The sequence below is a fragment of the Ambystoma mexicanum genome, chromosome 12 (genome assembly GCF_040938575.1).
Source record: "Ambystoma mexicanum isolate Mex_15411 chromosome 12, UKY_AmexF1_1, whole genome shotgun sequence".
NCBI lineage: Eukaryota > Metazoa > Chordata > Amphibia > Caudata > Ambystomatidae > Ambystoma > Ambystoma mexicanum.
Window position 1 is genome coordinate 517,765,340 of NC_090936.1, and position 20,740 is coordinate 517,786,079.

The following is a 20,740-nucleotide window of genomic DNA, read 5'->3' on the forward strand; positions in this document are numbered from 1 at the left end:
CTTTGACACCCACTCCATTCGCAGCCTCTCACAAGTCACTCAGTGGTTCACTTAACATTTGTTTCCTCTCTGACATCAAATGTTCCAAAGACCTATATCTTTCAATCTCCCTATTACTCAATCCATATTGATCCACCAACTCCTCAAAGGTAACCATTCTACCCTCTTTCCACACATCCTCTATCTTCAAAATACCCATATTAACCCAACCCCTCAAATAGAGCATTTTATTACCAACCTGCAAACCCAGGTTTGACCAAATTGAAGCTGATTCATAAAAAAAGAGTTCTGACCACACCCCTGAATCCATGAAACTAAGGCAGACTTTGTAGCCACCAACGTCTCCAATTTTGCCCCAGAGTTTGGTAACCTCCCATAAGAATACAAGCAATCTAAGGGAAAGTGATTCAACTTCTCTCTTTCTATCAGAAGCCAAAAAGGATCTAAACCCCCGCCTTTTTTAGTAGGAATCCCTTATAATAATTCCTCAACACCGGATAACCAAATCCCCCATCCTTAACACTACGGATCATGATAAATCACAGAATTCTCAGCCTTTTATCCACTCCCCACAAAAAATCCATAAAAATCCTATCAATGCGTTTGAGCAGCTTCTTTGTAAATTTTAGAGGGAGAGATTGTATATAATACAAAACATTTGGGAGTAACATCATTTTAATGGCATTGATTTGTGCCCAAAGACTTACGCCTGTCCCATCTACGTATGTCCCTTAATAATGTTTCCTTCAATTTGTCCACATTATATTCCACTGTCCTTCTAATATTACGCACCAGATAAACACCTAAATACTTTACCGAAACATCTGCCCACTGACAATCCCAGTCCAGCAACCTTCTACTTAATGGATTCATTTTCAGGACGAAAATTGATATGCTGTGGATATTTCTCCTCTGCGAAAGATAGTGAGCTAAAGAATCTGGGTAAGGCTCTCATAACCGGGACTAATTTCTGGCAGAGGGATTCTCAGGATCCACTTATTTTTTGCCTGGTTTAAGTAACTTTGGGTCTCATCCTAAGTTATTAGGGGAATCGAGACCTGGACCCCTTGCTCACTATTCTTCGAGAGGTACATCTCCCCCTACTGATGAGGTCCAACCAGACCGAAACATGTGTCTGGGGTTGCTGTTGGTACTCTTGTTCCGGGGAGAATTGCCTAGCATTTCGGTGCTGGACTGCCCCAGGGCAGGACAAAGACTGATATGCTTTGGATATTTCTACTCGGGGAAAGATAGTGAGCTAAAGTATCTGGGTAAGGTTCTCATAAGGAGGACTAATGTCCGGCAGAGGGACTCCCAGGACCCCCCCCCCTTGTTTTTCGCCAATAAAGTTAATTCCATTAGAAAGGAAATAAATAAAATTCAGATCATTACCCGTGATTTAAAGTTAACGAAGCACAGGAAAATATTTGAAACACAATTTCAATGTATTGCGTTCTTCCACAGATTCCATATCATGATGGATGTCCAACCAGCTTCAGCTGCTCAGAAATGTTTTCGACAGGGGGTGTAGTGCGGCTCGGCATAGTCTCTTGATGCCCTTGTGTCGGCAGTGCCACTTCTCTACCCCCAATGTGGCGTTGGTTGCCGATCCAAAGGGATGCACTATGCTCCCTTACCTCAGTTCCTTTTTTCTGTGCGCTCAGCATGCTACTTGAAACACAGCTCGATTACTTAGGCTTGTCTGGGCCTGAACCATCCGGATTGAAGCCCTACAATGACTGCAATTCAAAAATGACCCTCACAGACCCACAAACTATCTACATGTTGCGTCACGGTGTCAGGCACGATACAGAGCAATGTGCGCCTTGTCTGGCCATGAACCTGAAAGCGGTGAAGGAACTGTCGGCTTAGCTGGCAGTCAGTAGACCGGCATCCATCTCCAGCGAATTCAGTCTCAAAATCCTCAGAGCATGAGACCGAGGGGCCTGCTCCAGAGAAACATCAGGAAGGAAGGCATTAGAAAAATAAAACGATTGCACTAGCATAGCGAGTCCCACCAAGGTTAATCATCGTCAGGTGCTGACACAGATGAAATGCTGACTCATCGGATAAAAAAAGGTAAGTTGTACCCTGCGAAGGGTGCTTCGAGCGAATGGGAAGATTTTGAAAGGGAAATGTTGAATGTTTTTGAGAAGGCTGCGGCTACTATGGTTCTGGCCGCGATGTCGTAGGCGGACTTTTCTCAGACCACGGCCAGTTCATCCGGCACAAAGGTAGCCAAGGGAGGTCAAATGCTCTTGTGCTTGACTTTGAAGGATAAGCTTTCTCCAGCGACTATACCGCCGACGCTCACCCGCAAAGCTCCTCGACCGGCAGAGGTTCCTCAGTATCGAAGTTATGTACCGGATTCAAGGTCTGATTTCTACATCTCGATGAGTCGATCCTCAATGGGAGGCAACCCAATCCCATTCAGGATGTAACCACTGATGGGCATGACCATCTGTCAGTTGCCCAATTTTAATGCGGACCAAGCAAGGTTACTGGAAATGGCCGAGGGACTCCACAACAAAATTGGACTAGATACGTTCTGCATGTCGAGTGTCAACAGGCAGGCCCTTGCGTGCATCTGAATGCTCAATACAGCAAGGCAGTCGAGAAAGTCCTCGTGGCCCTCTGGCTTTCAGACCTGTCGAAGCCTTTATTACAATATAACCGATATCCTCAATGAGGGCCTCAGGCAGAACGCGCTATGCCGTTCAATGTCACCATAGCGGACCCAGTCATGTGCCTATGGGCCAGCGCATCCCAGCCCCGAGGGGCTTGTGGTGCAGGCCTTGATGGTTACCTTGAGGCCTTTGATCTCGAGCCTCCACACGTACAGAATCGAAGAAGGTTGTCGCTTTGGCAAAGAAAGTGTTTGCCTCATGGATGATGGCACTAAAGCCATCATCTTGGGGGGCGTGGCCGAGAGACGACGAATGCGGCTTTAGTCACATAAGCTCTGTAACTGGTCACCTAGATCCTGCATAAATCATATATGTGGAAGTGCCAACGACAGTGAACTGGTGGTGGTGGCACGGAAAGTGAGAATAATACCCCAGAAATATTTCCACCTCCTTGTAGTGGACGGATTGGACCCGAAGAAAAATACAGAGCCACGATAATTTTACATTGTGTAAGGAGGTGAGAGAATCTCGACTGGTCCATCAGCAGAAAAGTGAAGCCACAGCGACCCTGCCGGTCTGGGTGCCCGGGAAGGATCTGAAGGGCAGGCACTATGGAAACGGAGGGGAGGAGAAGGGAGAGGTGTGATTGCCTCTCTTCGGTTACCCCTCTCAAGCAGCAACATCTTGGGATTGGCAGCAGTTGTGGGGGTGGCAGCTGCCATTTTGGGATTGGCAGGGTGGACGTAGCAGCCGCCATCTTGGGGTTGGCAGAGGCGGGTCACAGTGGTTTCCCTTCTACTGGTGGTGCTCTGAAGCATTGGACTTGCGGATCAGCAGCTGGTAGGCCCAAGGAGGAGGAATACAGAACTGACCCAGGGTGGGGGGCCTCGGATCCTCGTTGGAAATTCAAAGACCCAGAAAGACATTAACACTGGTGGAGTGTGGAATAATCTCAGTTACATTTAAAAGAGAACGTGATGGGACACAGAGGCTTAGTGGGTGTTTGAATTTATAACTCTGAGCTTGAGTGAGATCACACCAGTTTGGAATCAGTCTAGACTTCATAGTATTTATCAGAAAGTAAGGTCCCCACCATGGTGAAGGGCCAACAGAAAAAGGAACATACAGCCTTGGGACCCGCCCAGAATGTGGAAGCAGTGACTATGGAAGGCATACTGGAAGCTATAAAAGACTCCAAGATATCTTTGGAAAATAAGTCAGTAGGTTGGTGTTGACGTTTCCCTTATAAGGACGGATTTCTGAAAAATCAGTAAGAGAGTGATGGCTGCAAAGTAACGAGTCAGTGATATCGTAGACTCAATGTCATTGCTACTAAAGAGGATGGCTGGTTTGGCTGTGGCGACGAGAACTCTTGAGCGAAGGGCGGAGGATGCTGAAGGGCAGTCCCGAAGATGCAACATACCGATAATCGCTGTACCTGAGGGAGACTAAGGCCAATGTGCAGAGTTGTGTTTGGAAAGACTGTTCTTGGACACCTTTAAAATCAAAAGCCTTTCGAAATGGTTCACTATTGAGAGGGCACATAGGTTGCCGAGATGGCGACCCCCTCCAGGTGCTTAATCTAGGGCCAGGGAGTGGGTTAGAATTTCTGGGATAGGGGTGCAGTGCTGCTGGGGGCAAGAAAACGTGGTCATTTTAAAATGGGGGCTGCCAATATCCCGCTGTTCCCAGATTTCACCCAGGAGGTGCAGAAACAACATTGTTCCTTTTTGATATGGCGAGGAAAACACTGACAGAGAACAATATCCGGTATATGATGTTTATTTCCAGCCAAACTTAAAGTAATGGTGGACAGTACCTCACTGTTTTTCATGAGGGCACAGGAAGTCTGGGACTGGCTAGGAACTCAGACTTGTAAGGCCAGGGGCGTGGATCGGAGGAACCCCTCCCAGCGGCAAAGTCAGCTGAACTGGAATTAAACCTATTTAACTGTAGGAGGGAGAAGGTTGGGGATTGACTTGGTCAGGGTCTGCTCTTCAGTGGTAAAGAGAATGTACACTCTTGAAGTTACCGGCCTGAATGTGTAGGGAACTTACATTTCATTGTCTGTGGGCAACAGGTATCAATAGGTGGATGAAGGAAACCCAATGGCCATTCAGGTGTAAGAGCATAGCATTGGGTTTATAGCCTGATAAGTTCTGGGGGTTGTCAGGTACCCCCTCGGCATTTGTTTCTGGTTACTTGTCGGGTCGGGAGGGAGGAGAGCATATTTTTGTTCCATTGATTTGTACTGTGCTTGTTATTTTGCCTACCGAGGTTGGGGTGTTTTGCTGTTTATATGTGGCGGCATTCTGCAAATATTTACACTACATGGATATGTAGTGATGGGCGGTTTGGGTTTAGGAGCTACAGGAACTGCACCCTGTCCAGGATTCCATTGTCCGTGTGGAGGAGACTGTTTCCACGTGTGGAGGTTGGAAACATGTAGGCATTTATTGCAGGTATTTTAGGGGGTTTCCCCTGATGGTCCACAGACTGTTCGTTTTGTTAAGTTGGGTGTTTGGGGTAGGATGGTTGGGATGTTTAGTGGTGGGTGGGGGAGGAGTCCGTTTTTCGATCTTAAAGGAGGGTGGCAAATCCTGGGTGGGCATATGTACAATGGGTTGTTGAAAGGCTGGGGAGGTTCTTTGGAACCTGTTTTCTGGCATGGCTCCAAATACAATAAGGTTGGTGACGTGGAATGTGCACGGGCCTTGGCAATAAAGGGAAACTGGTGTTGATAGGTATATATTTGAAACTCCAAGGTGTCCAAATAGCGTTGTTACAGGAAACGCACCTTATCGATTCAGACCTTGAGGACGTGAAGAGCTCATGGTGAGGGATGGTATTTGATTCAGGTCATTTATCATACTCAAAAGGCGTTATGATCTGGCTGGCGGGAGGAGTCCCAATGCAGGTGGACAAAAAGGTGTGGGACACTAAGGGTAGGACATTGATATTTGTGAGCAGCTTCAATGGCAGGGAAATATGCCTCATCAACTCTATGCGCTGGATGTGGATAACAAGGAGCATTTTTAGGAGGTATTGGAATGAAGTGGGGGGTTACAGAAATTACTTTTTTCTTTTAAGGTAGGGTATTTTATCTGTTTGTTGGATCTGGGGCTGAATAGATCAGCCACAACATGTCCCTGTAAAAGGCAATCCTCTGCATTAGCTGAATTATTTAGTGAATGAGCTGGAATTGGTGGAATTATGGCGGGAAAGTTGGGGTGAAGTGAGGGAATATTCCTTCTCCCATCCACATGGCTCTTAATCCCATCTCGACTATATTTTTGTGGGTAGAGAACACTGAGGTATTCTCTGATATTGAACATTTGGGTAGGATGGTGTCTGACCATTCTCCTCTCACAGCTGCGCTGTCGTGGAAAGGACATGCACCAGCTATATCCACTTGGAGGTTACGGGCGGAAGCTTCGGAGAATGGCTTGTACAGGAGTTATATTAAAGAGGAAATATATGGAGAATCAATCGAGGATGTGGGAGGCCTTCAAGGTTACCATCAGAGGGCTTTGTATGGCCAGAACCCTGAGCTTGGAGTGCCTAAACCTCTTCACTAGTCACTAAAGGATGCCGAAAGGGCAGTTCAGAGTCTGGAAGGTGAAATATCGATGGGGAATCAGCATAGAGACAAACTATCCAAGGAACTTTGTTGTTTCTCGATGCTAGGTCCACACTCAATAAATACCATAATAATAACCTGGCTTGCCAGGTTGGTACTTACAGAAGATTGAGGAAGAAGGTCTGAATTAATGGAATGCCCAAATTGATGTTTTATGTGGGGATATTACACAGCCATGTTAATGGAATGTATTATATGAAGCAATATTGTATAAGATATCATTAATGTATGTGATCTGACTCTGTGAATGTTGATTTGGGGACGGAAGGGGGTTTGTTCTTTTATTTTGGAAAATCAATAAATATTTTATTTTAAAAAAGGACTACCGCTCTTCTGCATTTGCAAAATGTTCCCATATTCTGTGGAATACAATCACAGAGGCAGTCAACCTCTTCATAGTAGTGGAGATTTAGGACCTTCTTTTGGATATTGTGCATGATGGCAAAGAGATGGCCTGCCATGCGCTTCAGGCTAGATTGGACGCTGCCGATTACGTGGGTTGTGCCATGGGCAGGTTAACAATATTGTGCAGGTTGGCCTATCTTAGAATCTCAGGGTATTCCACGAATGGCCAAACAAAGCTCCTGGACCTGACCTTCGATGGCTAACATTTATTTGGCCCTAAAGCCAATGAGTCCCTCGAAGTTTAAAGACTCGAAATTGACAGCAAAGTTGCTGTGGCTGACAGTGCAGCAGCAGCCAGAAAAGCAGATTTTTTTTTATTTTGGGCAGAGAGGATGAGGCTAGAGATGGTACTCCACATTCCCTAGAAGAGAGCAGCCCCCCCAGGCCAAGCAGGGGCAACTTAGGTTCCCACGGCCAGGGAGAGGCAGAGGAGAGGGTCAAGGCAGATTCTTGCTGTTGCGTGGACAGCACCCATGGCTCAGAAGCCTCTTTGAGGTCTCTCCCCCATACATTTGCCCAAGAACTTGGGAGAGTCTGAGTTCTTGGGCAGATCAAAAAAGATCGCTTCCAATGTTTGGGTCCTTCAATTGGTCGAGCTAGGCCACTACCTACCATTTGTGAAACGACCACCGGACAAACCTCGACCAACCTCCCGATAGCCGGAACAGGAACTCCAGGAGGAGCTGCAAGTCCTTCTTTTGAAGGGAGCAGTAGAGAAGGTGCCAGCCAAGGACAAAGGCTCAGGCCTGATACTTCCTGGCTCCCATGAAAGGGGGAGGACTCGGTCCCATCCTGGACCTCGTGGCCTTGAACAAGCTCCTGAGGAAAGACCAATTCAGAATGGTGATGTTGAGGTAGATTCTTCAGGTACTGCAGCTCCAGGACTGACTGGTGTTGCTGGGCCTTCATGACGCTGATTTCCATGTGCCTAACCACAAAAAGCACAGGCGATTCCTGAGTTTCGTCCTTGGGGACCCCCATTACCAGTTCAAGGGGCTCCCTTTTGAATTGACCTCCGCACCCAGGGCTTTTACCAAGCTGATGGCAGTGGTGGTGGCCCATCTCAGGAGATCCTATGTCTTCGTAGTCCCATACTTATACGACTGCTGAAGAACAACCTCACCGCCTCTGCAGCTCATCTGACAGGGGTGGCGAATGAACTGGCGGACCTGCTGAGCAGGCAGAGCTTGGTCTCCAACAAGTGAGAGCTATGCCTGGAGGTCACTGCAGAGATTGCCAACTAATAGGTCACCCGGACAGTAGATCTGTTTGCTACGAAGGAATACGAAATTCAAACAGTTTTATCCAAGGGAATGTCGCCAACAGGAGGTGTTGAGGGAAGTATTTCTACTGGAGTGGGCCTTCGACCTCCAATGTGCGTTCCCGCCGTTACCAGTCATCCCTTGGGTTCTCAGGAGTTTGAGGAGATTCAGGGCTCGCCTCATTCTCATCGCCGTGGACTGACTGGGCGCGGAGGTTGTGGTACCCAGACCTGCAACTGGCCACATGCCCGCCTCTCCGGCTTCCTTGGATGCCGGACCTCTTGTAGTCGGGAAGCAAAGTGCTTCACCTGAACCTCTCAATCTGCATGCGTGGTTCTTGAGAGATTAAGGGACTGGGACCTGGACAAGGAGGTTTTAGAGGTTGCTGGCTGCGTGCAGACCATCCACTAGGTCTCTGTGCGGATGCAAGTGGAGAAAGTTTGTGGCATGGTGCAAGGTGAAAGGAGCTGACCCTATATTGTGTCCCACCTCCACAATAATAGTTTTTGCTGGCCTTGGCCAAATCAGGCCTGGAAGTGGGTACAGTAAAGGGATATCTGGCAGCCCTTTCCTTGTTTAAGAGGACACCAGATCAAGGTTCCTTTTTTACCATTCCAGTGGTGGCCCATTTCATTAGGGGCCTTGTTAATTATTTTCCTCCTTCGCCTTTTGCAGTCCCTGATTAGGATTTGAGCATGGTTCTAACCTTTCTTGTGGTGGCTCTGTTTGAGCATTTGCACACTACTTCCATTAGACTTCTCACTTTGAAGACTGCCTTTTTGATAGCGATCACGTCCACAATGCGGGTCAGTGAGTTCCAGGCACTCTTGTAACTCCCCCCTTTCCTGAGGTTTTTCAGGGAAAAGCTATCCTTGAAGGTTCGCTGTACGTTTTTACCAAAAGTGGTGTTGGAGTTTGTTAGGGAGAATTCTCTCTTTAAGCTGAATTTCCTAACCTAGTGAGTCCCCCAGCAGCTTTGTTGGATTTCTGGAGTTTGTTTTTTTCCTCCTGCCAAGAGTGAGACTCTTTTCCTCCCACTCTTGGACATGATTTATGGTATTCCTTTGACTGGTAATGTGTTTTGTGGGCTATGGGGTCCTTTACTCCATAGGGTCTCATGCGTTTTTCCTATGTGTGTTACACAGCACCCTCCGTGCAGTAACACAGGGGTGTCATAGTGACACTCCACCATAGACTCCATACCCTGGGACTGACTACTGTCTCCCATGGCATGTAAAGTCACCATTGGCTATACTAGTCCCAAATTATTAACAGAAACCAGTACAAACCATCATATTGTGGACGTACTGGTCGGGGCAATTCGATTGCCCCGGGGTCTGTTAGTCGAGGGGGCACATCTCCATCCCCCCTGATCGAGTTTTGGCTGGTGGCAGTGGAAGCTACTTTTTCCCATTGTTCGAGGCTACCAACTTTAATTATTTAATTCTCATAGCCTCGAACATACCGCCAGTTTATTTAATTAATATTAATTCTCCGGTTGGTATTTTTTGCCAAGACTCGATTCTAAAATGGCGTTTGTGTTCTCTTCTGTGACTCCAACCCAAGCCGAGCCCTTTGTTCCACTTTTTGGCGGGATTCTCCACAGAAGCCTCCAAAAGTGGTGCCACTCTGTCTGGGTACCACAGGGGGTGTGGGAGAGAGTTTAGGCACCCTGGACTGAGTTACCTTCGTAACTCAAGTCGCACTCTTGTGTGATTGGCCCAAGTGGTGAGCAGGCCGGGTCACCACTTAGCATGTTTGAGTGACAGCTAGGCTGAGTGAATGGGGGTTTTCTGCATAAAAGCAGGGCTTTGGGGACTGGAACTTCAGAAGTCGCCACAGGACCTGAGAATCCGACAAGGGAGAAACTGAGCCGACCTACCACGACGACACCACTGGTGGAGCCCTGCAGAACCGACTCACCACTTCCCGACGACAGAGAAGATCTCCCGGCTGGAGAGGCTTCTTCCCCTGACTGGTGGGCACAACCAGTTTACCTTTCTTTCTTCGCACCCCAGCCCGGTTTGTGGTCGAACTGCCCGTGCCAAGCACCCCGGCAGCCGGATAGCCACTCACCACTGAACCGAGAACCACCGGACCGCTCCTTGTACCTGAGAAACTCCGCGGCTGGTTTCTTCCCTGGCAGTGCAACGGACTCCTGTCTTCCTCCACGACGAGATCCTCTCTTCCCCCGGATGAAGCACCGACTTGCATCCGTGCCAGGAACAACTGCCCCCACTGGAGCGTTCTCACCTCTTTAAGGTACCATGACCGCCAGGCCTCCCTTTCTAAAGATTGCAACAAGGTAATAATAACTCCTTAACCTTCTGGACTGGGCTGGCCGCCTTGACCCTCTAACTGGTCCCTTTCTCTGATCCAACTCCTTTTTGAACCCTTACAAGACTTTTGTGCACTGCAGCCATGTGACCTTGGACACATTTCGTTTTGATCCTCTTAAAGCGGATCCGGCCTACTGACTCGAATTCACGGTTTCCTTTGCCTTCCTCTCTTGCTATGTTCTTGTAAAAGTGTTGGGATCTGTTTCAATTTGTTCTCTGCTTTTCTCTCTTTCTCTCCCTTTTTAAAAACGAACTATTAGAGTGCCATCTACGTTAAGCGCTCACCGCTGTCTGAAAATAAGTGGGGCTTTACTTAAGACTTGTCTAATATTCTTTTAAGGGAGTGTATATCTTTTAGTGACCGTGTTTTTGAATTGCTTACTATTAGTGCCTGTGTGTTTTTCTCGATGTGGTTTTAAATAAATAATTATATCTCTTTTACACCAAGCCCTGGTCAGTGTTTATTCGTTCTATTGTGTGCTCTTGACCTATTGTGAATACTCTGTATACTGCCTAACTCTTCTTGAGGGAAGTCTAACTGCTCAGCCATAGCTACCAAGTGAATCTGTGTGGTACAGACTGCTACCAAGTGGGTTTACTACCAAACACCTGTAGTCCTAAATCTTTTGCAGTGGTCCCAGAGGGAACTGCACAGGTTTCTACCTAACGGAGTTAAACTTGAGCCACAGTATAAAATTGCATTTTACCCTTCACTCCACCCATCTAAGGATGAGGAGCGGCTCCACAGGTCACTGTGTTTTTTTTTATATGGCCAGAACTAGCACATTCAGAAAGGATGACCAGCTGTTCATCGCGTTTTCACAAACAAGGCTGGGATGGGCTTTTATGAAGCAGACTATCTCCCATTGGATAGGGCCATGCATATCAGAGTGCTACCAGAATGTGGGTAAGGAGGTACCATCAGGGCTTGGGGCCCACTCAACCAAAGGGGTTGCGACCTCTTCGGCCCTTCAGAGAGCAGTGCCGGTAAGTGGCATTTGTCGAGCAGTGACGTGGACTTCATTACACACGTTTGCCAACTTAGACATTGCTGAGGAGCTGATGCTTGTTTTTTAAGAGCAGTCCTCCAAAGCTTCTTGGTAGAACTTCCAATCCCCCACCGTCATGGACGCTGCTTTGGGAGTCTATCAAGATGAGGAATCTGTGCGAGAATGCAATCAATTGACAACAAATTACCGACCAGCTGATGCTGAATGGACATCTATCAAGATGAGGAATCTGGGGGAGAAGAATCCATAGAAAGAACAGAACTGGTAGGTAATTTCTCCTACTCGAGAAAAACGTTCCGATGGCATAGTAGCCTAGGGAAGGGATTGAGTCCCAATTCCCTGTTCAAACATCTATAATCTATAATAAGAATGTATGCTTCAAGATATAAAGATGAAGTAAACGGAGTTCTCTTACCTTATGCAGAAGGACTACCGTATATCTTGAAACTTATATCTTCAACAATTTCATGCAGAAAGGACCCATATTCATCTGACCTATTTACTGGTCTTCAAAGGTCTGCATGGATATTATTCAACTGCAGACCCAATGAACTAGATCTAAGGAGTAAGGCCTTAGATCTGCTACCAAGCACCACTCAAATTGAGGAACTGATTAGCCCCTGTGAACAAGTCTTGCAATCCACATGCTGCCCTATGCCTCCACTCCCAGTCTATTGACAAGCTCTCTACCCCCTCCAGTCGCACCTACAGCAGGAAGCAACCCTTCATCCCCAGTGGCCTTCACATAAGCATATTCTGAACGTGCTGCATGAAGCATAAACAAGGCTAGATGGATGGTCCGGTTCAGTCACCCTCCTTAAAATTGAAAGCAATCTTTCTAGTATTATGCTCTATTATACCCAACTGCTTATTGCAAAGGACAGTCCTGACATAAAAAACGTTAAGGTATCTTTAAACATACATGGCACTTTACACTGCTTGTCAGACTATTTAAGCAATCCCAATTTTAGTTGGTTCAAAATGGGCACTTATTTCTACACCCTCTAAGACAATTCAGGCACTGGAGCCATGGAAAATTTGGAAATGGCTGCTTAACTTAAAGGGCCTTTCCTGTATTCATTTTCTGTTTTAATAGCCATTGTGTTTATACTAGTGACTTTTAAGCAGAATATATGTGTCCTAATGGTTGCATGACTGACTTTAGAACCGGTAACATGACCTAAAAGTGATGTTTTGCAAGGTGCTATATCAATGCCACACCCTCCGCTCACTCTCCTGCCTTCTTTGTTCTAATCACAGCTTCCGCATCTTATGAAAAGTGAACCTTGGTTGCATTAACCAACTAACATTGGGATTGCTTAAATAGTCTGACAAGCAGTGTAAAGTGCCATGTATGTTTAAAGATACCTTAACGTTTTTGCAAGGGCATAGAAGAAATTCCCTTTGCGTGAAAATGGGACTCTATGGGCAAGCAGGGTGGAGGTAGCGCAAAGATTCTTGAAGAGGCAAAACATGCCCACAATTAAGCACAACCCGTAATAGTAATGGCTCAAGACTGAAGTAGGTATCCCTTAGTCTGAAATGCGGTTAATGTAAAATTTAAGAGTCCTGCAACATTGCAGGCTGAAATCACTAATTTACTTTGCACCCCTTACCAATGTCTTGCAAATCCCTAATCCCCAAATTATACTTGCCATGCAAAAATCGTATGAACAATTAAGATCTTAACCTAACAACCTTTATGTATGTATGCATCACTTTCTTCAATCAAACCAGCGCCCAGATGCCCTCCAGGTTCGGTGTGCTATACAAATGACAAACCAAATCAATAAAAATCGGGACATTTTCACATTCCTTGCTATTAAAGACCAATAGGTCTCTTCATATCAAGAACAGGAAATGTATGCAGTATGTAAGTGAATATTCTTTGTGATTGCACCACATCTTTAAAAGTTAAGTGTCAATGTGGAACCAAGAACCTACAGATCATTTGTGATGGGCTTCACTAAACTAAAATACATCACTTGTTTACAATGATTACAATATAGAGCCTATGGATTAAGAAAACTGTAATGCTCAAGAATTACATATAGAAAATACCTTTAAATTTCCTCTGATTAGTTACGGTTTACAGCACACCAATCTCTGAAGTTTTTCATTGCCTCTACATCATGTAGACAGCTGCAAGCAGTGTACTTTCTGCCAGCCTGTTCCGAGTAAGTCATGCTTTTTAACCGCCTGTCTCATTCCATCATTTCAAAGTACATTCTGCGATGAAGATATATATCAGAGGTGGACCTTTCAGATGAGAAGAGGCATAATACACACACTGAGCCTATTCAATGTGAGATAATGGCAATATAGAATGGGGAAAGTAAGTAACACGTGCGGCTACCCTACTTATTATGCTGTGTGGGCAATATTTGTTCTAAGGTGATTCAATGTTAAAGAAAAGATGGTCCCACTTTCTGCAGGAAGTGCATAGTGTTCAAATCAGTTCTGTAATGATCTCGCTGGTTTATTCTGATTAAGGGGGGAGAGGGCATGTGATGATCTTCTACAATGAAAAGCCAGATGTAATAGTGGAGGGAGGGCAAGAAAGGATAATGTGGCAGGCAACCGTATGCTATGGGAGAATAATGCGGCAAGGTAGGGGTGTTGAGCAGGAACTTGGAGCCTAGCAGAGGCACAGGAGAGGATTCTAGCAAAGCATCAAAACGAACATCAAACTGAGGGGAGTACATGTGAGGCAATAGACAGACGGAATGATTGAACATGAATGTGAAGAAAGTGAAAGATGCAAGGGACCAGAGCAACCAGAGCTGGTATAACTGAACCTTACCCACAGGCAATACCACTGGAATGTTTAAAACTCCATGACCAGGAAGTGTCATGGTGCAGGTAAAAAGATAAATGGGATGGGCCTAATGTGGTAATGAGTGAATAAGGGCAAGGAAATATCTGAGAACTAACTCACTGTCTGTGCTCATGAGCACAACAAGTGATCAGTAAAAACATGTGCAAAGTGAGCATCACTTTAAATGAGACAAACGCAGAACAGGAATACATGGCATAAATCTTAACCATACAATTGTAAAATGCAAGGGAAATTGGGCAAAGAGGCCAAGAGATCCCAGCGCTTGCAATGTAATTCTAAGACGGCTGTGCGGCTGCGGTCAATTGTTAGTATGTGAATGTCTTGCCCAGCATCCTCAGTGTAAGCAAATTAGACCAAGTATAACAATTGAGCTGCGCCACGCACAAAAGATTTATCTATTTGTGTTTCAATTTGGAGCAGAATACGTGCCTCAGAGGAAGAGCTACGCTCGAAACACATGTCAGGCTGTTCATGGCATTGATTAAATAACTGTACACTTGTACTTTGTGGCAGAAATCTTTTGTGCGTGGCGCAGCTCGTTCGTTATACTTGGTCTAATTGTAAAATGCGTAAACATGAAAAAATATTGTCACTTTCTGCAAATCTTCGCCAGTGTCCATTTTTAGAGCTACTCAGTAAGCAAGTTGAAACATAACAGGCGCTCTTCAATATGTACCCATGGCAGAAGGAACCACCAATCATCACCTCCCAACCCCTATCACGGGTCCACGAGGACATGAACCCATATACTTAATGAGCTCTCCTCTATAAAGGAACATCCATGCGCCAAAAGTGCTTGTGTCATGGTCGATAACATTGCAAATAGCAAGACGTTAAGATTTGTTTACATAGGGAGTAGTGACATGGTTATACCATTTGAGATTTCTTTTACCTAGTGAAGATTACCTATTGGAGTTAAATCTGTTAATGAGTGCAATTTGTTTTTTCAGAAATGCAACATTTCTTTGAAATAAGTGATGTTCGAATTATAGGGAGTTGCGTGCCACTTCAAGATTAGTTGCCATGCAGAAAAAATTCCATTCAAAGAAGATGTTCAGACAACATGCTGTTTTATCTGGTTATTATACTACTGGAAATACCCTGTTTGAAATGCTACCTGGAAGGAAACCTGTCTCAAGGGATTGCCCTTGTGTGTTGTGGAAGCATTAGAGTGCTGGATGAGACACATCAGATATGGCAAAGATAGACCAAGGACTACTGTGCGCTCGCAATGTTGATCAAGGAGGTGTTCTCCTGTGCTTTATTTCCAATAGTGTGATGACACATTTCATTCATTCAATCTTGAGTGACCGAACAGCTAACACGTGTTTCAACCAGAGGGTCTTTGTCGAGGCAAAATCATGTAACTTGTTAAGTCAGCTGCTTGAGGATGGTCCCGGGGGTTAGGGAGCCATGGAGTACATAGAATATCGATGCACGTTGATCAGTGCGGTTTATGATAGGTAGAGTCAAATTCTGGTGTGCTGCAGATGCAGCCAAGTTTGTAGTCTTGGTACAAGTCCTAGAGTACATAATGTTCCAATCACATCTGTTTTTTGGGCAGAATCATGTCTTTAAATATTTTGTTATTCAGATGAACAGACCCAGGTGTCTCCTGGTGGATTGTTCCTCCGTCTGTACCAAGTGCCTCCTTACCAGGCCAGGGTTAACACGGATGCTTCTCTGAAAGGTTGGGGAGCCCGCACCGGACAGTTGCACGCCAGAGGCCTCTGGCTGCCAGAAGAAAAGACTCTCCACATCAATGTCCTGGAACTTTGGGTCGTCTTCTTGGCCTTCAAGTCTTTTCTGCCATTGCTGAGGGGCAAGGTAGTGAGGATCTTCACAGACACCACCACCACCATGTTCTACATCCGGAAGCAGGGCGGCACACGCTCTCTGGCTCTTTCCAAGGAGGCTCAGAATCTGTGGCACTGGGCTGTTCATCAGGACATGTTTCTCGTCACTTCATCTGGCGGGCATCATGAACACCATCGCAGACTCGCTCAGAAGGGAGCTGCGTTCTTGTCACGTGGGAGCTTCACCAGGACCAAGTGGATCTTCTGTTCCACAAATGGGGTCAACCCCAGATCATCCTCTTCGCGATGGCGACGAGCACCAAGTGTCAGAGGTTCGCCATCAGATTTCCACAGCCGAAGAGCATGGGGTATGCGATCTTGTTCCTGTGGAAGGGACTTTTCCTGTACGCTTTTCGTCCTTTCCTACTCCTGCTACGAGTGATCAACACACTCAAACAGTGCCACTGCAGGATGATACTTATCCCTCCGGCGTGGCTGCGACCAAATTTTTACCTAGACCTGCTGCATCTGTCGACGGCTCCATCCTTCAAGCTGCTAGTACTTCACGATCTTCTCGCCAGAGAGGGAGGAGCTATTCTACACCACGACCTGGCATTGTTGAACCTCAGGGCCTGGCTCCTGCAGCCCTAGAATTTAGACATTATTAGTTACCAGCAGAATGTAGGGATATCCTGGCCAGAGCCTCTTCAACGTGGACGTGTTATGGCCATAAGTGGATGCACTTCTCCGTGTGGTGTCGCACACAAAAGATTACTCCTCTGTGTGTCACAGCCCCGCACCCCTGCCGTACCTGCTTTCCAGAGTCAAGGCTGGGCTGGCGCACGCTTCTATGAAAATACACCTGGCCGCCATATCCCGTTACACCAGGTCACCGGGCAGGCTCTACCTGTGGTCGCATAGGCTCGTCAAGGAGTTCAACTGCCTCTTCAGAACTTTTCCACTGGTGAAGGCTCCGGCCCCAGCCTGGCAACTTAATGTAGTTTTGTCAAAATGTATGAAGCCTTCCTTTGAGCCGATGCATCGCGCCCCATTGAAATTCCTCTCATGGAAGACTGCTTTCCTCGTGGCAATCACCTCGGCCTCGTGGGTCGGGGAGATCCAGGCCCTGTCTTGCAAACAGCTGTACTTGTCCTTCCACGCTTCTAGGGTGGTACTGCATACACACCCGACTTTTATGCTTAAAGTGCCTTCAAAATTCCACCTCAACAAGCCTTTGGTGTTGCCTGTCTTCTTCCCGAATCTGTCGTCGCCAGCGGAGAGGGCCTTGCATTCGCTGGACGTTGCTCGTGCCTTGAAGTTCTATGTGGCACGCATGAACGGTTTACGGAAGACTTCTCTGCTGTTTGTACATTTTGGACCTGTAAATCAGGGAAAGGTCTTGTCGAGGGCTTCGATCTCCAAGTGATTCACCAGCTGAATCTTACACTGTCATCGGCTAGCTCGCAGACCTCTTCCAGACCGGCCTAGAGCCCATTCTAACAGAGCCATCGCAGCAACAACAGCATTTTTCTCTGGTGTGCCCCTGCTCGACATCTGAAGGACATCTACGTGGCGGTCCACACATACTTTCACCAGGTTCTACTGCGTCGACAGGGATTCAGGGGGGAGTACTGGGTCGGCCAAGCAGTGCTGCGCAACCTGTTCAATTGAGGTAGGACTGCTCCAGGGGTGAGTGTTTATTGCTTCTGTTGAGCTTTGCCACCTCCCGTGGTTGTGTATATGTTCTGCTGGGTAATCATTATTCATGAGCATGTGAATCCATGCCAGAACCCATGCTGGAGAAAGTTTAAGTTATTTACCTGTACTATTATTCTCCAGCATGGGTCACATGCAAACCCTCCTTCCTTCCCCTCTGTGGCTCTTCTTGGTTCATACTGCCACTTAACATGCTTACCAAATCTGAAGATGGCCACCAGGGTTGGAGCCTAGGGAGAGGACTGTCATTGGATGGGTGCAGTATGACCCGGTGCACAGTGATTGGTTTAGAGCGAAAGTGAAATTGTTTTTTCTTTTACCGAGGATTCCCAGCCCGACGAAGGGGATTATTCATGAGCATGTGAATCCTTGCCAGACCCCTGCTGGAGAACAGTAGTTACAGGTAAGTAACTTAATCCTTTTCTTTGTTTGCCCTAATGCTGTCCCTCTCGTTCTCATCTCCCGGGGTACCTGCTAGCTAACCCAGGCATCTGTATCCCCCGGTTAGTGCTACCGAACATCTCGTCTAGTGTAGTAGGTGCCTTGTTTTGAAGATGGGAATATTAAAGCCGGCTACCCTAAGCTCTTTCCGGAACTCACTAGATGTCCCTGCTCTGTTTGTTCGTCTTCTAATGGGGGGTTGGGATTGTGCCTTGCACTTACTCTGTTGGAATTAAGTTGTTTCCATACACACTTCTTCCCTTTTACTCTTACTACTTCACCCCTGCGCTTTTCTCTCCGCACCAGTCTTCTGTCCACTGTTTTAATAGTTCTCACTTCCACGCTTCAATGTCCCTTCTACTCTACTATTCCTCCTCCCACTACTACTCTCCTCCTACCACTACTATTCCCTTCCTCCCACTACTACTCTCCTCTGACCAACTACTCAAACACCCTCCTTTCACTCTGTACCACAGACACTCCTTACATGACTTTACTTACACAGTTGCCACACTATAAAGAATACTTGCACTGCATTATCCTTGTACTCACTAAACCAATACCTCACTTTTACCAATGCACGCCTCCACACTCTGCAGCTTCTTCCTTCCACCTGCTTGTCTCTTGGTTCTCCAACTCCTCTAGCCTCACCCAAAGAGCCCACCACTTTAGGGATTGGTCATCTGGCCCTAACCAATGTTGCTGTTCTGTCCCACCCGGTGGGTAGTGCATCATGTAGAAAACATATGCAGTGGTTTAAGCCAGGCCCCCTTTTCCCGTGCAGAGCCAACGTGGGTCGACAATGACAGGTCTGCCAGCTCAATGTCCCAGTCTGTGCCGGGTTTTCTATGGTGGTAGTTCTCCCCAGTAGGTTTAGTCTCCTGAGGAGGTCTGGCCCCTAACCTATGTCACTGTGGTTTTTGGATTAAACAAGATGATTCTGGATGAGCACCTCCCTTGGAGCTGATGCAAACTGCTGTTTGGTGTGTGGTTGTGTGTGTCCTGGTATGCCGCTCTGTCTCTGTCTATCTCTCTCCTTGCTGCCGCCGCAGGGCACTGATTTACAGCATCCTGGAGGGTTGCTCCCATTCACAAGTGTCTCAGTCTCTATTGGTTCATCGTGGACATGTGGCGCTGCTTGGGGCTTGGCGCTCTGCTGCTCTTCTATTTCACAAACTCTACAAAAGATAGAAAAAGGCTGTTGAACATCTTGACAGAGACATGGCGGCAGACAAAGGTATACTGCACCACAGTACTCTGGCAAAAGAGGAAGAGGCATTGGGTTTCTGTTCCTCATGCCTCCAAAGTTAGGACAGGCTTTTCAGTATATCTTTCACCCAATTTGAGAGGGACTGTCTTCACTCTTTGACAAGGCCAGGCTACTTTCCTTGTCATACAACTCCACCCTTTCTCCCAAGTCTTCCTCTTCTTCCCCCTCTCTCTCTGTCGGCTGCCTGACTGCAGATATCTGGAAAACAAATAAACATTGGCCTGTTTTTTACTGGCCCAGTGTTCCACATTAACTGAAAAAAAGGTTGCAGGGACGAAACCAACTCCGGATTGGTATCTTTATCTGGCCATCCAGAGTAGAGGTGCATGGGGTGTCACTAACTTAAACCTCCGACCATTGAGACGCTATCACAGACTTTATACTGCTGACTTGATAGCCAGGACTTCTAGCTCAATGATGGGTCAATTAATTTATCGTTTTTGATTGGTCAGCACGTTATTCATGTATCCAAAAACGTAAAAACTCTTGGGGTATACTTTGATCCTCAATTGTCTTTTGCTCGGCAGACCAACTACCTCAAATCCTCTTGTCACTCCTACATCCATTTTCTATGGCAGATTCGTCCTTATTTGTCAAGAGAAAATCTTGCACTGATAGCAGCCGCAATCGTGAATTGCAAACTGGATTACTGTAACAGCCTCCTCATTGGTACATCCCAGGCAAATCTTAGAACATTACAGGTGATCCAGAACAGTGCAGTACGAGCCGTGCTTGGACTTGGGCGTTACACTCATGTCTCGGAAGCAAGACGTAGCCTGCATTGGCTGCCTGTTCAACAACGCTTGCTTCACAAGGGGCTGTCCATCGTGCATAAATGCATGCACGGTAAGGCCCCATCATACCTCAAGACCAGGCTAAAAAAGAAACCTGTTGATCGCTTGCTACGATCTAACAGCAATATCTCTCTGTTCCAACCTTTGTCCGTGCTGAAGGGGTTTGGAGGAGCCAGTTTCAATTCCTGGGCTCCCACCCTATGGAACTCCATCCCAAAACATCTGCTTAATATCAGCTCAGTGGCCGTTTTCAAAAAACAACTGAAAACGTTCTTGTTTCTCGTGCCCCCTGAGGCCTCAGGGTTAGTGGCGCAATACAAGAACACAGATAGATAGATAGATAGATAGATAGATAGATAGATAGATAGATAGATAGTAGATGCTGTTTTCAGCTTAATGAAGTTATCTATTTTCCTCAAGCCCACAGTTGAGTAGTCTGTTTGAAAAATGAATCCTCTATATCAATCATGCATAATCAGAACAGGGCTTCCACCAAGGCCTTAAGCTGCTCGAAGGTATTCTGTTTTTTTTTCCGTCCCATTTGATGAGGTTTGGATTGGGTTTATTTCGTCTATCGGTTAGGGTACTTGCCATTTCCGAA

The 20,740-nt window shown here is 46.5% G+C and overlaps 1 protein-coding gene across 2 annotated transcripts in view; it reads left to right on the plus strand.

The window, feature by feature from the left end:
- Positions 1–20,740, plus strand: part of BRAF (B-Raf proto-oncogene, serine/threonine kinase) — a 1,813,806-nt gene that overhangs the window by 1,451,965 nt on the left and 341,101 nt on the right. The gene's annotated exons all lie outside the window — the stretch shown is intronic.